Source organism: Pinus tabuliformis, chromosome X, assembly GCF_031772625.1.
Source record: "Pinus tabuliformis cultivar Carrire ecotype Pingquan chromosome X, CPIR1, whole genome shotgun sequence".
NCBI classification, from domain to species: domain Eukaryota; kingdom Viridiplantae; phylum Streptophyta; class Pinopsida; order Pinales; family Pinaceae; genus Pinus; species Pinus tabuliformis.
In genome coordinates, this window is record NC_142308.1 from 1,262,698,090 (window position 1) to 1,262,711,801 (window position 13,712).

Below are 13,712 nucleotides of genomic sequence, written 5' to 3' on the forward strand. Positions count from 1 at the left end.
TTAATAACATCACTTGCAATCATATCTACAGGGAGCATAACAGCAGTGCTGACCAGCTATCCAAGGAGGCCTCGGCACTACCCAGAGGAGAGTGGATGATTCAAGAGTAGCGGGGGACAAATGAATACCGCTACTTCCATCGTCCATATATAGATCATCACTATCACAGGGTAGAGAGCCCTTGATCACTAGTTGTTTTTTATGACTACTACTGAAAATTATAAATTTTGACATTGTACATAGTTTTATAAAAACAAGACATATATGCTAGTTATTTGAAATGCCCTACGTGGCATATGTATAGGCTTATAACAGACTGCTTTCACTGATATTATGGTAGATCACCCTGCGTGGTGAATCTGAACAGTACATAGCTTTTTGTTAATATTTTGATTCAAGTCCTTGGCAACTAGAATGATACAGCATATGCAATCGCATCTATAATATGTAATTTTTCTATGATTAATGAAAAATTACGGATCTTTCTAGTGGAAAAAAAAAAACAATCTCTCATACTAGTATCACTGAAATTATCTTCGTATGGCTTCTGTCCTTCAACTATACCATATACAAAGTGGTCTTCCAATCCAAAGAAAAAAGGCCATATATTTGTCCTCCACATTTATTATATAGTGATATTCTTCAAGTTTTTTTAGCCGAACTCACTTTAATCCACGAGAAATATTTTAACACAGTTGAATATCTAAACCTTGGATCAAACCTCATAAGCTTGGATCACATGGTGATGAACTTTACTATCCCTTAGGTCCTTGTATATAATTGTAAACTATAGTGCTATAGTATGCTAAGGTGTCATGTGTAGTAAGTTTTGATGTTTAGGTATCATCTAGAATGTTGGTTCCTATAGCTTGTAATTTGCATTAATAGAGATAATGTCTCTTATGTGGCTTGCATCACAATAATCCTCCTTGAATGGTCTCTAAACTTATGAAAATTTTGTATTGTCCTTGTCATGCTTCAGAGATGTATATTAATGAATCATTGATTTCCTCGAACTGTTTTAGAGATATAAATATAACGAGCTTCTTATTTTGAGGATATTTAGACTTCTCATGTACTTCTTCTAGATTATACTTCGGTAATAAATGATTTAGATGAGTAGGATTGGTTTACCATAGGTTTTTATTTTCTAGGTCTTGGTCTAAACTCTTTTTCAGCTTGGCCTAGTAAACATTCTTACAAACCATAAAATATCCTTGATACCTTTCATTTTGAGATTAATTTTGGATGAAAGTACTAACCTTTTGTAGTAACCTTAAATTCAGATTTTCCACAAAGTTATAGGGCTTGGAGAAATAATATATGTTACATAGATATGTTGTCATTTTGAATTGCTTTGGATTGCTTCACAATGTTGCATCTCATTTGGAGTATCTCCATAGGTACATAATTTTTCATAAGAACTTTCACTTTTTCAAGTCTCAAATCGTGTCCTCTATCTAGGGTTATTATAGTGTCTTCTCTTGATATAATGCTATAGAGACTTTACAAATCACAGAACCTTGCATACCATAGAAAATTGTTCCCGAGATCTAGTCTACCATAAAGTTTTTTTTGTTTGTGTGTGTAAGCTTGGCAGTAACTTTCTATTAATCATATTTAAGGCAGGTTATAAAAAATATGTCTGGTGGCCTCAACCTGCCCAAAGGAAACCAGGTTTGTTGGCCACTGATCAACATCATAAGCCGTCCAAAACATAAACAGTTTGAGCATGTATATCCAAGCTTTATAGGCTTCCATATCTATCACCTGTCTATATGTATTATTGACAATGTAAATGCTATCCGACCAGATCATTAAAAACAAAAAAAATATCATAAACTTTTAGAAATTTCATGACTTCTCGGTCAATCATCAAACGATTCTACTAGGGTTGGGTCCTTTGCACTTGACCTTGGCATTTCGTTTTGCTACAAACTTTGTAGCTTTATTTCCATGCGGCCAAGGTGAACATTCTGATGGTACTATTGCACTTGTACAACCTATATTTCCTGTTGAATGTCCTTGAGGCTCAGTTCAAATTGTTGGGTTTGTTGGGGGTCATCTGTGTTTTGGTTTTTCGACATAGCTCTTGTTAGTAGACTCTTCATTACCCAATAAAAATGGAATGATTGTTTGAACAGAGGCAGCCTTCCGCGGGTATGTCCAGGGTCCATTACCAAAGGCTCCCAGTCCTTTGCTGGAATTGGTTCTGTTGTTGCCTTGGGGTTCAATTCTGCCTTCCATGCCGAGATGACATACTTCACTTGGCCAGGGATCCAACACTGTAAGAATGCATGAGATTTTGTATGTTTTCCTCCTCTGTTTTCATTCCTTTTTTACATTGGGGCTTGCTGGATAAAGCCATTAGTGTTTTCCCTTTCCCCCTGTTTTGGCTACCGCCGCAATGACGACCTCACTTCGCCGTGTTATCCTCCGCCTTCACCATTCTGTCGTAGACTGGGTCGCCTAGCGACTGCGGTACCACCTGATTCCTCATCAAAGCGAGAACTAGTTGTGCTAGAGCCGGAGGACTATGCAATTTAGGCAAACCTGAAATGGTAGTGTACACAGAGGGTTCATTAAACTATTTGCCTTCCAAATGCCATATACATGTTTTGTCTTTCATCCCTTTCCTGTGGGAGACCATTATGGTTCCCAATTTCCCATTCTAGAGAAAGAGAACACAAAGAACCCTGACTCCCTTGACCTTTGCCTTTGGGCAGACAAAAGACCTGACCATCTCCATTTCTTTCAAATGACATGGATGCCTTCTCCTCTCAAAATTTCTAACTGACTCCAAGCCTAACCATGCCTCTGACTCCATGAATTAAATGACTCCTCGAAACTTAAAGACCATACACTCGATGATGACCCCAATTGAATCCATGAATTAAACGAGGCTTTCTCAAAACTTACAGACCAGACGCTCAATAATGACTGCAATTCCCCATACATGCCCCTTCAGTTCGAGAGACTTTCATAAGATGTTCGGCTCCCTAACCAACCCCAAGCCCATCTGGGCCTTAGATGCCTAGAACTACAGGATTCCTTGACAAAATTTACAAACAATTTCCTAGATGCAGACCCTGACTTCCCATACATTCCCATCTGGGCCAGAAGATTTCCATAAAAAACTGAAATTGACATTCCAAACGCTAATAGAGACAGAATTAACCCAATCCCAATTAATCCATGCACAATCCCTACCAGACCCTGCCATTCTAGCTTCGATCCTTGCTGCAATATCACCATTTCATGAACTAGGAAGGCCAGAGAGACATACAAGTTACCCAGTCGTGTCGTCGCACCTATGCTATCGTCGTAGATTCTCTGCCAGTGGTGCAGGTCTCCAGTCCCTCGAGCTGCCTTCACCACCTTACCACAATCCCTGGGGTGAAACCACAACATTTTCATGCAAAATACCAAGTTAACCACCATACTTACCACTTGTAAATCCTGGTTTACTAGTCGTCAGACCCCTAATTTCCTGGAGCATGCGGTCGCATTGGGTGGACTGCCCACTTGCCCTGCTCCACACTTTCTTAAGAATTACGACGATCCATGTGGGGGTCTCGCGTCTCGTCACATCCTGATCGAGGGCCCAAGTTATCACTCATATCTCTTTTCAAAATCTCCCCTAGGGCTGCCACCCCTTCATCTTGAGTCACCCTGTCCCTGAAGACGTCCAAGTCCTTTCCAGGGTTATTGCACCCCCAATTAGCCAGGAAATTTGTAGCAACATTACCTGAACGATGTACATGAACCGGAATAAGGTATGCAATGTCTGGGATAAGGTCTCCTATTTCCTAGACTAACCTTGCTATTCTCCAACTCTTACTTATCTTTTCCCAATGTGTGGCTTGATGTAGCTGTTTTATGGTTTCTATCACTATTACACAGTAATTTGTCACCATCCCTGTTACTCCTCTTGTCATACCTTGGAGGACTCTTCCCGGGAGTTATAAGAAGTGACAAAGTCTAAAAACACTTGCATTATGTTCCCCTGAGTATGTACTTCATGTTCCCTGAAGACACCTTCTACAGATTATCCCTGAAAAGTGCTCTTTTTCCACTGGCGCAGGTCCACAGTATCTTACCAGCGCCAATCATGGAGATCCTCAAAAGAGGGCGCGACCATTGGCGCTCTGTCTTAGAGCAGCAGTTGCGCCAACCAAGTTTGGTCATGCTTTTTGCCTTAACGCACGTCCGATTGTTGTTTCCTTCATTACATGGACCTTTTTGAGGATAAAAAATCAATCTTATGTCGAGTTCTATCCTATCTCCATCTTTAATGGCTTTTGGGGATAATGTTAATCCACAATAGGTGTCCCGGTTCATCGTATCCTCCTCCCTTCTTCATCTATATAAGCTTGTCTTTATGCATTTGACAAGCTAGTGGTTAGTCATGGAGTGCTAGATGTTGAGTTCTTGAGTTCTTGGAGGAATGCTAGTGAGTGCTAGAGAGGTTATGATGCCGGAGAGGAGATGCATTGCAAGACACATATAGTTACTCGCCCAGCCAGGAGAGGTTCAACGTCAGAACCATGGTTGTAACTTTTCCTGTTTATTATTAATTGATGAGCGACTGCTATTATAGTTCCAATCTCATTGTCTATTATGGTGATGTGTTGATTTATTTCCTTTCTGACTGAAATATAGTTGTGCCTTGGTAGATTTTATGTTGGTATCTGTCTCTCCCTTTGCATGTGCAAGTGTTCGTTTATGATCTGCTGGAGCGAGGGAGCGGGAATATCAACTCTGCTTCAATCATAGCGTTGGATTCCAGGTTGGTCTTCTTAATTCACCTTTGATGCATAACTAGGAACTTGCGTAGCAGCGTGGTTTGATTGTGGCTAGTTCTGTTTTAGGCTAGTGGGATCGCCTCTGTCCGCAGAGGGGATTTACCTAACCAACAATTTGGTGACTCCGCTGGGGATCCAGCTATTTGGAATTTGTCTTGCATGTCAATTTTCTTCTGCTTGCTTGAGTGAATGAGCTTCCTGAGTCAGTTTTGAGTTTATTCTTTACTGTTTGACCCATCTGAGCACTGTCAATCCGACCTAAGGTCGTATCATTTATTTTTCTAGCCAGCAAGCTTAATTGGCGCGGTTATTACTCTGACAGTCACGCCAGTTGGCGCATGTTGCTCAAAAGCAACTCGCGCCAATCCTGTGGTAGCGCAAGTTGCAGGCTGACAGTCGCGCCAGCCCTGTAAATTTTGCCTGTGTGTGGGTGGAAAGCTTTTTCAGTCTCTTTTTATATCTCTTACAGCCTCTGGAAGTGTGTTGAACCTCTGCTTGATTGGTCTTAGCCTTTATCCTTCAGCTGTTTGCTTATTTCTATTGATTTTCGTCTCAGCCCTAGGACATCTAGTGACTTTGCATGTCTAGCCTTCTGTGGGAAGTTTTGACCTCTTGATTATCCAGTCAACTTGTTGGTTGTGTTCCGCACCTATCCAGTGATTTGTTAAAGCTTGATCTTCTATACTCTGAGTGGTTCACTTCTAACCTCTTTGGATTTCACTTGACTTCATTCGAACTTAGATTACATGGTTCAGTGAAAGTCTTTGTGTTTTTCCTTGCTTGCATAGTTCATTTTGGTGTTTCAGAATTGGTTCTATTTCATTAAGTGAACTTGGATTGTGCATATCTCTTAAAATTTGTTTAAATGCATCATGCCATCTTAAAGGAAAGAAAAACAAAAAAAACTTTTGCATCATATTAGTTAGCATTTGTTGTTATTTGTTACTATTAAAAAGAAAAAGAAAAAAATTTCATTTCTTGTTATTAGATGCATTAGGATCTTTGTTGTTGGTTGAGTGATCATCTCGTTTGTAAAGATCTCAACCCTCCTGTAGATAGAATTCATCGAATCAAATGATATAATTTTGGCATATAGTTTGCATTTAAGAAGTTTTTGAGATATCACATACGGTAGGACCAAAAACTGAAACATAATCGAAGATAAACTTTAAAATAAACTCAATGAACATAACAACGCATTGGAACATAACGCAAATGCTCTAGAGGTCTAGGTTAGAGACGTGTTCCGGCGTCTTTAAACCTGGTAGTTTATCGTCGAGTGGTTGGGTGATTCCTCCACGGTGAAACGATAGGTGCCAACACGGACTGTGCTCCCACGTACCGTCGCGTATATATTGGGAGACCCCTATAGGAATAAAGCCTTTATCCATAGGAAGCCGTGTCAGCCGCCCTACGATTCGCAATGCAGTGAACACAGCATTCACGAAGATCGACCACCCGTACCCTAAAAAGTATTCTGTGGTTTTGCGAAAAGTTTGTCACACCCTCTACCTAGAATTCCAGAGCAGTCACTTTTGATCCTTTTCGGACTCCTTAAACGAAAAGGTGCCTGTGAGCGTCTTGTCACTTCATGCTCATTAAATATTCGAAGGAGACTAGAGTCATCTTTTATCCTTTTCTCGACTCTTAAAAAATGAAAAGGTTAAGTTCAATGTCTTAAAATTTATTGGCCACGATAACATCTACCCAATTAAATTTTGTTTGCGTTAGCTTGAGTAGGATTATTTCTCGTTCAATGGCAGCCTTCCCCGAGTCCACCGGCCAAGTTGTTCCCCCTGATGGAAACCCTAGTCCATTTCCTTCTGTTGGAAATCTTGGTGTTCAGTATATCACAACTTTGTCTTTGCCTGGGTTAACCATCGGTTTGCCCGTATGGTTGTTTTCAAACTCGGTGGTCTCGAGTGTGATAACTTCTGCTCCGAATGAACCCACCTCTCAGGTAATACCCACTTCGAATCTTACTTCCGAGGTCAATGCCGTCCAATCCAATACGGCAAACAAGGCTTCAAAAGAGAAGAAAAAAGGGAAAGCGAAAAATAAGCCAGAACAACCTAAGCAGGAAACCCCAAAACCTCAACCTGAGGACGGCACTAAATGCAAACCCAAATATCCTTGTCTTATCTGCGATGAGGATCACTATACAAAGGACTGCCCCAGGCGGTCCGAAGTTAGTCGTTTGTTGAAAGGCACTCCCGGGACTCCTGCGGTGCTTAAAGAACCCTTTCCCTCACAGCAAACTCAAAAAACTCAAATGGTGGCGGACCCATCTCAACCTCCCTCTTCCTTTGGTTCTCAAGTGTTTATGGCTGGAACGATACCCATCAATATCAGTACTCGAACAAAAGATTACCCGCCATCTACCGGGAAGGAGCCTGAGATACCCTCTAGTGCTCCTTCGTTCAGTTCGGGTCCACCACCACCTCCTCCACCCGAACAACGTCTTGCTGATTCCGAGGTGGACCCTTCCCCTTCTTCGCCTACTGCTGCGTCCTCATCTTCTACTTCGCCTGGTGAACCTCTGGATTCAAGTAACCAGGTGGCTATGAACAAAAAGAAGAAGAAGACAAAGAAGAAGAAGACCCCTAAACCAGAGGTTAAAGGTATAACCCAAGTCGAGCCACCTTGTGCTCCTCCGCGGAAGGTCAAATTTCCTTGTAAGTTATGCAAGGAAAACCATCTTCTCCGCGATTGTCCTGGTATTCCCAGGGTTTTAGAAGTATGGTCTCATGATCCGGACCGCCCTGCATTGTCCTCTGTCGATCATGGCGATGTTACCTTATCACCTGGAAACGGTAAGGGAAAAGAGAAGATTCGAATCCTTTGTAAACTTTGTGAAGGCAATCATCCCCTTCACCTCTGTCCATTCATGGATAGGGCCACTATTGTATTGGAAAGTCTTACAGCTCCCTCAACCCAACTTCCTACTGGTTATCAACGTCTTTCTGCAACTGCAGAACGTTCCCCTGCTGACAAAGAAATCAACCAAGATTCCTCTCTTGTCCAGCCTCCTCTTCCTGAATCTGGTTCTGCCAAGCCTGTTCCAGACCAACCGTTGGTCGGAAAGAGTGTCGACTCGAGTTCATCACCCGCCGACCACTCTATTTCGAAAGAGCATCATTCTCCTGTTCTTCTCGTCTCCTCAGATTCTCCTACATCTGAGAGTCCTACTGCGCTCTCTCCCGAGCAGGGGGGCAATCATACGATTCCCCCACCAAGTAATTCAGTCGCTTCCTTCGACTGGAGACGTTTGACTACCTTCCGCCTCCCATCTCATGTGCCTTTTTGGGTCACGGTACACGCCTATGACAAGGCAATACCAGGCACTGTTTTGGATGAGGGTGCATCTGTTAGTCTTATGTCTGCCATTACTTGGCAAGCTTTGGGTTCCCCAAAGCTTGTGCCCGTAGCATCGAATCTGACGCTTTTGACGGAGGAACTATTCAACCATTAGGGATCCTTCCAAAGTTCCCTATTACTTTGGGGGGAAAACCGTCTATATAGACGTATCGGTTACCCAAGGTGCTTTAGATTTCAGTCTTCTCCTTGGCCGTGACTATGTTTATGCCATGGGGGCCCTGGTCTCTTCACTTTTCCGTGTGGTTTTCTTTCCACACGATGGAAGGATAGTGACTATAGATCAATTATCGTTCCTTCGTCTCCGGGTGCCTCCTGCGTAGTCATCATTCCATCCTGGTTTTCATCCACCAGTTGCATCTGCCCCACCACAGATCAACTACGTGGCCACCTATCCCATGCCTGTATCCAGCGATGCCGCCGTCGTGCATAGTGTCCTGGGGGCATTGGGTCCTGACTTCCGAGATGTTGACCTCCCACCAGGAGAGGCACTCTTGGAAGCCCCGACTTCCTGTTCATTATGATGAGGGTCGGGTGGAGCACAGTTCCTTGTCTTGTGTCAAGCTCGCTAAAAAATGAAACAAGGAGGCTCGGAGCATAGTTCGTTTTCCTATGTCAAGCTCCTTAAAAAATGAACCTAGGTGTCCGGAGCATAGTTCTGATCTCGTGTCAAGCTCATTAAAAAATGAAACAAGGGTTATGAGGATAGTTCTTTTACTGTGTCAACCTCATTAAAAAATGAAACACCTCCCTTTCCAAATCGAGTCTTTTGATTAAGATCTCGTAAAATACAAGTCGAGTCTTTCATAGATCTTGAGAGTGAAGCTTCATTCCATCCACTCCGTGAATACCATGAAGCTTGGGGGGCATGTACCTCGATTTGCATTATCATGCTGGGGGCATGCAAATTTATAGCAAGCATAGTTTTTCGTTTCAAGCTTGTGTAAACATGAAACTGAATCCAAGCAAAGTTCTCCATGGTTCAAGCTTGTGTAAAAATGAACCCATACCTGATTTACATCCCGTGATTACCTTTTATCTGCTAAATTCTACTAGATGAGCCTTGGTTGTTTCATTCCATCGCCACCATCTCTTTGGCCGATCATATGCTTTCACCTGGTTGTTTATCCTTTCCTGAGGAACCGCAGCGATGAGTGGTTTTATTAGCCAGCTTCTTGACCATTACATGTTTCGAGCAAACCAGTTGCTACCCTTTATACCACTCGTTCCTTCAGGACGAGTCGCCTTTACGCTCTTTTCTGACTCGTAAAATATGAAAAGATTGCCGAGTATTTTTCCTTTTTGACTCGTTAAAGAAAATAAAAATGGAGGTCTGCTTTTAGCACTTTTCTGACCATTTAAAGAGGAAAAGATTGTCGAGTCGCTCCTCTTGACTCGTTAAATGGTAATAAGGGGCGGTCGTTTTAAGTTCTTTTGTCGACCGTTAAAACATAAAAAGATTACCGGGTTTTTGTCGTTCCAAACTCGTTAATGGTTACGAAACGACGTGGTTTTGACCGCTTTTTTACTTTTTCAGGTCGAAATCACTAATTATGAAAAGTACTCCTCGATCATAATGATCGGGCGGTTCTTTCGGGTATTATTTTATACTTTTTCGGGCCCGAGAGACACAACTTTACGAAAAAGGACATCCCTGGAGTTTCCTTTTCTGCTGTCTTTCCAAACTCTCTAAACATGAAAAGACGCCGAGTTCTTCCTTTGTCAGACTCGTTAAAACTTGATGACATCGGATTTTGTCACAACACAAGCATATGCTATCCCCATCAAGCTTGTTAAAAATAACTGGGGTACTCGCCAGAAATGATGGGGGGAAAAGAAAATTTGTGAACCATAATTATTACCGTGACAACAGTGTGTCGCTCTTGAACATGGCACTTTTCTGCTTTCGTGTCCAGGGTAGGGACATCTCATCTCATATCTTTCACTTGCTTCCATGGACTTGGGTACCTTATTTGACCTCTCATCCACTCATTGCCTCGTCATCATGACCTTTGATACATTGATGTCAAATACTGCCGATTCCATTAATGTGCCGCCGATATGTTCAAGAGAAGTTGACCTCTGCAAAGAAACAACCTCCCTCTGATAGTTCGCACAATCTTGATTCACAACATTATCTCTCTGTCTCGTGTCGATGATGTGGGAAACATTATGGCCCACCTTCGATTAAGGTCACTTCCTGTCGACTTCAACTCATTATCCAGGAAGTTGATCTAGAGACTCCTTTCCGGTGCCTTGGAGCCTGCATGCCTCAATGGCAGGTTCTTCGTGTTCGACGTGAGGTTTTCATCATTGGCCTCCGATCGAATGATTCTACGGCCATTCGACTTCAGATCATTAATTCACGCGCCGTAGATTGTACCTATAGTACCTTGAGGACCATTGTCATTATTGGTGGTACCTCTCGCGTCTGTTAACAGTTTCCACTATTGACTGGTAATCAGACGATGTTCATGCATGTTCGACTTCAGCTCATATATTCACATGCTTGAACTTGTACTCTTGTTCGGGTCGAGATGGAGCGCAAGACCCTGGATTGTGTCTGTTGTAATCCAGGCGTGATTCTTGATACTTGACTCATTCACTGGATGGCTGCGACCATACCTGAGTCAATTCATTGATCCTAACCAGATGGCTGCGTCCATACTATGGATCTAGATTATTTATGTACTCTCTTATGGATGGCTGCGACCATACCACGTACATCATGTAATTGAACTATCAGTCATGTCTCTTAACACAGATCCTCGGCGGCAGTAACTATATGTGTTCTTATGTGTTCTTGTGTGTTCTTGTAAAGCATTTCACCCCTCTCCACCTCTCGGACTTCATGCTTTAGGGGGCATCTGTTACACAGTAATTTGTCACCATCCCTGTTACTCCTCTTGTCATACCTTGGAGGACTCTTCCCGGGAGTTATAAGAAGTGACAAAGTCTAAAAACACTTGCATTATGTTCCCCTGAGTATGTACTTCATGTTCCCTGAAGACACCTTCTACAGATTATCCCTGAAAAGTGCTCTTTTTCCATTGGCGCAGGTCCACAGTATCTTACCAGCGCCAATCATGGAGATCCTCAAAAGAGGGCGCGACCATTGGCGCTCTGTCTTAGAGCAGCAGTCGCGCCAACCAAGTTTGGTCATGCTTTTTGCCTTAACGCACGTCCGACTGTTGTTTCCTTCATTACATGGAGCTTTTTGAGGATAAAAAATCAGTCTTATGTCGAGTTCTATCCTATCTCCATCTTTAATGGCTTTTGGGGATAATGTTAATCCACAATAGGTGTCCCGGTTCATCGTATCCTCCTCCCTTCTTCATCTATATAAGCTTGTCTTTATGCATTTGACAAGCTAGTGGTTAGTCATGGAGTGATAGATGTTGAGTTCTTGAGTTCTTGGAGGAATGCTAGTGAGTGCTAGAGAGGTTATGCTGCCGGAGAGGAGATGCATTGCAAGACACATATAGTTACTCGCCCAGCCAGGAGAGGTTCAACGTCAGAACCATGGTTGTAACTTTTCCTGTTTATTATTAATTGATGAGCGACTGCTATTATAGTTCCAATCTCATTGTCTATTATGGTGATGTGTTGATTTATTTCCTTTCTGACTGAAATATAGTTGTGCCTTGGTAGATTTTATGTTGGTATCTGTCTCTCCCTTTGCATGTGCAGGTGTTCGTTTATGATCTGCTGGAGCGAGGGAGCGGGAATATCAACTCTGCTTCAATCATAGCATTGGATTCCAGGTTGGTCTTCTTAATTCACCTTTGATGCATAACTAGGAACTTGCGTAGCAGCGTGGTTTGATTGTGGCTAGTTCTGTTTTAGGCTAGTGGGATCGCCTCTGTCCGCAGAGGGGATTTACCTAACCAACAATCACCAAGGTGGAGTCTCCTTCAACAACCATTTTTTGTATTCATTCCCTCCTTGTGATTAACAATCCATGTTTAATAGCATTGAATTCTACCTGATTGTTACTCGCGATGCCACATTCTGATGCAAACAATCAAACTACCTACCCGTGGTGGTCTCTAAAAATGCCTCCAAATCCCGCCTCACCAGGGTTGCCTTTAGAGGCGCCATCGAAGTTCATTTTTATGAACTCCTCTAGGGGACATATATATCTGGAGGGAGATTGGATGGGGGGAGTTTTAAGTTTCCATGAAAAAGGCATTAGCATATGTAAGGACAAGTTAAGCATTGCTAGGATATGGCCTTCCTGAGGAGGTACTTTCCAATCGTTTGGGTACCATTTCTCTGCTAGTATGGTTTCTCAGATGTTTTTGATGATTACCTGCCAAACATCCCTCTTTGCTTGTTTTTGGTCTTTGAATACTCTCTGATTCCTATCTTTCGGCACCGCCCAAAGGATAAATCCAATAGAGATGCCCTAGGCTCTATTGAGAATATGGCTTTTGTATTCTCTTTTCCTCCATTTTTTGATTGAAGCCTTAATGCTTCGCAGTCATGGTCTGAATGGTAGAAGAGGTTTTCATGATTAAGCTAGATCTGATTGATGAAGGGACATGAATTTAAGAGGTGCTCCATTGTTTCCACCCATGACCCACACATGCTACATGCAGAAGGGCCCTGAACACCTCATTTTTGTAGTTGGCCCCAAGTGAGGGCTCGTCCATGACTAACCAGCTAGAGGAAGAATGCTACCTTTGGCCATAATTTCCCCAATCATATTGTACCCCATATGGGTGGAGAATGTTGGTGTTGGTGTTCTACTTTCAGTTGATATCCTTCCTGTATTGTAAACATTCCCTTATTTTTATATCCCCGTCAAAGGATATCCGTTCCTTCCGAAATCGTTATTCTTCTGGAGTTGACCTCTTTATCATATGTTCTCCATTGGGGAGAATCTGGAGCATTGGGCCAATGTTATTTCCTTCTCCACTCATGCTAGGTAGATCTGGCATCTTAATCCCAAAACTTATTCACTGTCAAGTTTGCAGACTGGTTTGTGAATAGGAATATATCGGCAAGGTCTTATCGACTAAATAAATTTTCCCTCTATTGCCACGCGTCCTGCCAAAATAGTGCTTTGTCTCCCCCCCAATCTCCCATAAGTTGTGATTTCTTATCAAATCCTATTTTCTGCTGCTAGGTTCCAAATTGTAGATCCTCTTTGTGTCCCCTGAATTCTCAGTCTCCCTTCTGTGGATGATGGCATTCTGTATTTCCTTTCCCACGTCTGCTTCCATAGGTTGTTTCCTCCCTTAATCCATCTCCACCAGAGCTTTGCTCCAATGATCTGATTAAGAGTGTGGGGATCTCTGAGACCCAAACCCCCTGCCAGTCTAGGCTTGGTTAAACAATTCCAAGATAGGAGGGCCCATTTCTTGGCTTTTTGTGCCCCTTGCCAAAGGAATTTCTTTAAAATGTTTGTCATTTTAGTACAAGTTGTTTTGGGTGCAACAAGGCTTGAGAGTTGATAGACGGGGATCAATTGCAGGACCGCCTTCAATAGAATTACACCACTAACCATGTTGAGGGCCCGAAAGGACC